The sequence below is a fragment of the Pundamilia nyererei genome, unplaced genomic scaffold (assembly GCF_000239375.1).
Source record: "Pundamilia nyererei isolate P.nyererei 1_Seehausen unplaced genomic scaffold, PunNye1.0 scaffold00043, whole genome shotgun sequence".
Classification (NCBI taxonomy): domain Eukaryota; kingdom Metazoa; phylum Chordata; class Actinopteri; order Cichliformes; family Cichlidae; genus Pundamilia; species Pundamilia nyererei.
Window position 1 is genome coordinate 1,489,469 of NW_005187444.1, and position 3,880 is coordinate 1,493,348.

Sequence of the window (3,880 nt, forward strand, 5' to 3'; positions counted from 1 at the left end):
ATGACGTCATTTGGCGACTTCTAGCGACTTTTAGGACAGCCAATAGCGATTTGCCTTACTGAGGAGTTGGCAACACAGATTCAGCAAACGTATAGAACTGCAGCCAATTCCAGGTCATCATCTTTTAAAGCATCAACACCTGCTGTGCTGTGATATACACTACAATGTTGCTCAGATACACACTTTTAAAATTTGCTGTCCTTGTGAAACTACTACAAAATGTAGACAAAAACATAATAAACAGTATTAGTTAAAGGACTGAAAGAAATACGATATAACTGAAGTCTACAGTGTATCTGTGTTAGTTTCCTCAGTTTAAAAGTCTGTTTAAATGAGCCTTTTATTGTAAAAAATCTCAACAGTTTCATGTTAGAATATTTCATTCTAATCTTCATTGTAAATTCCAGCATTTTAAAATCATGTTAAAGCTTCCAAACTTACATAACACCATCAGGACAATGAGGAAACAACCACTATGAAAACATCTGTGTACTGTGTTGAAGAAATATCAACCAAAGTTGAATATGGACCTGGCTGTACTTTTGCGTAATACAGTTGTTGTTGTTGTTGTTGTTGTTGTTGTTGTTGTTGTTGTTGTCACATTTTTATTTACAATCAGCAGCCAAGAAAAGCCAATTGAAGCGATGGGTGTAGGAATATAAAGGAAATCTCATAAGTTAAAAGAACAACAGAACCCACCTAAGAAATCCTGACCCCTAGTGGTGGAAGTTTTTATTCAACTATGCAGAAGGTTATTGCAAAAAGCACTTTTAAACCAATTTGGTGTGACTCAAAAGGTATCAAACAAGAGGCAGAGTAAGTCATCTACCAGTCGGAGGGTTGGTGGTTCGGTTCCAGCCTGTGTGTATCCTTGGGTAAGATACTGAACCCCAAGTTGCTCTCCAATTCATCTATCAGAGTGTTAATATTAGATACAAAGCGCTTAGGTAGAAAAAACATAGAAAAGAGCTTGTATGAATGGGCAAATGAGGCATGTTATATAAAGTGCTTTGAGTGCTCAGCTAGAAAAGTACCATATAAGAACCAGTCCATTTACAGCTCTGCATCTATCCTTAACTCACGCCAAGAGAAAAAACCCAAACCATATGAACAGATTTTTATGTTCCCATTCTTTGACTTTGATGACATTTCTTCTCATTATTATGGCCTACAAAGTCACCTTAAAAAGCTAATAAATACAGTGTGGGTTAATTTCATGGCCTAAAAGAATATCATTGTTCACAATTCAGCTCAGCAGTCCTGTGGTCAATAAACATTGATCAGGTATACTTATACTTTTTCTATAGCTTTTTTATGTGTGACACATTGTCAGTGAGTTTGGAAATCCAAATAAAATACTTTATCCTGAACGGTGGCAATTAATCTTTTTAGTCTTTGTTGTATATTTAATTTTATGTATTATTTAGTTTATCCAGTAAAATTTAAATCATGCTGTCACAAACAGACAAACAAGGAAAAACATAATTTGTGTAAATAATTTTTTTCCTTTGGTCTTTTGTTATGCTTGTTTATGATCTCTTTTTGTTTTCAGCTCCCATGTTCTGTTTTGATCTATATCTTTAATTTTAGCTCTTTTTGCCAACAAAGACTTGTTTTTGTCTCGACTGTCTCTGCATTTTGCAATTAGGTCCACTCCACTACTATCACATCACATCTCTTAGTGTATTTGGTGACAGATTTTCTAGATCTTCCGAAATATCTGCATGTGGTTTATTCCCCACATTTCCCAGACGTCAGGAAACATGGTGGCCCTCTGAATCTACCTTTCAGCTCTGTTCTATTTTTGTTCTTAATCTCATGAGTCATGAAGCACTGATCATCAGACATAATCCGGAAACAGTCACACGGTGCAAAATTCGTAAGGGATTTTGAAATGGTGGGATGCCCAAGGAGTCAGGACTGAGGCAGGTGTGAGACAGGTGTATTTAAGATTGTGGGAATTTTTCATTCATAAAAACCTTTTCTGATCTGACAAGTCTCGATTTTGATTTCTGCTGCGACATTTAGATGGTAGGGCCAGAATTTGGATATTTGGATAAGATATGTGCATTACGGCGGTGCAGAGAGCAAACCTTCAGCATTTTTATGCTATTGTGTGAACATGAACTCAAATCTCAGAGGAATGCTTTCCTACTGAATCTGTGCCAAAAAGAGTTATGTCTCTCCTGAAGGTAAAATGTGTCCAACCTGGTACTAGTACAAGGTTTAACTAACAAAGTGGCTGGTGTATATGGTCTGTTGCAACTTAAATGTATTGTCATATATCGCTGTATTAAATCTTAGCTAAAACATTTTAGTGAGCAGGCTAATATTAGCAAAGGTAGCTAGCAAACATTTTCTATATTCACCACCCTAGTTATTAGAGAAGTCGTGTACAGGTATATAAAATAAAATGTTTAAGTATGAATAAATAATATTATTAGTTTAATAAGTTAAAGATTGAAAAAACCCTGAAAACAGAAGTTAAAATTGTTTATTTTTATTTTAATAACCCATTTTCTGTTGTCAAACTTTTATCTTCATTTCAAAGATGCAAGAATTACTTTGAGAAGATTTCTGTGGAAACTTAACAGACTAATGCTATTGATTATTTTTATGATTGTTTTCGGTGTAGAAAAGTAAAAGTGGATCATCTGGGTAAAGCATGGTGAACCATGTTGTTAAAGAAAGCTTGTAGTTTCTTTCCTTCTCTCTCCGTTGTGCTTCAGTACAACCAGGGATTATTTTGTGATTAACTTGATTCATCTCGTGTTTTTCATCCAGTTATGCTTCCATCCACGAATTTCCCAGAAAAAGTATGAGGCAAAGACCGGCAGTGGTTTTGTTTTTAGTTTCATGAGTCATAAAAGTCACATCATGAGATATTATTAACTGTGACACAAAGAAAAAATTAAAAGGAGATTATGAAAAGACGGGATGCCCGACTTATTTGCACGGCCGGGAAATGAGACAGGTATTAGACAGTGTGTCATATCAGGTGGGTGTGAGACTGGAAGATTTCCCCAGAACACATTTGAGATATACTGTATGGGAAACAATTGTTCACCACACAGAATATTTAACAACATTTACGTCATTCTTTGTGGCCAGCACAACTCAGCACTTTCAGTCTTATTTCAGTCAGATGTAAAAGTGCAAAAGAAATTTAAAAAAAAATCATCAGGTTGGCTGTAAAAATAGGACTTTAATGGAAACCCAAACAGAGTGGATTCCCGTCTTTTATAAATTTTATATAAAAAACATTAGTTTGAACTAAAATATATATGTTATTTGCTTTGTGTGTGTTCATGCTGGTATACAGATGTTGCCACTGTGAGACGGGGCCAATTTTCACCCTGTTTTAAATAGAAAAATGTCCAAGTGTCAAATAGCAAGAGGTGTCTTTGTTACTGTCTCCTCTGTTCCCGAGGATACTGATTTTTTTCTTCATCCTATCTCAGGTTTCTCATGTCAGTAGAGCCCTGTCGGCCTCCTGGCTAAACTCCCCTCCATTTAAACGTTTCTAGTCGACTGTCTCCATCACCCCGGCCTCTTCGCTCAGCTCCTGATCCTCTAATTTAATGTCGAGCTACTGTCATTTTGGACGCTGACGCTAGCCTGAATGCGTGAGCAGAGGGCCCCACGACACGGAGTAGGATTCCAGCTTTCAGGGCCGAGGGGAGGATTTCCTTTTCAACATGTCTGGCTGGTAAATATGTCACCGGGCTGGAAACCGATCCTGTGAAAAACAGGTGGGATGTTTTCAAACCCGCTACAGAAGTACATGTGATCTGTCTTTCTTCCCACACACACACACACACACACACACACACACACACACACACACACACACACACACACACACACACACACACACACA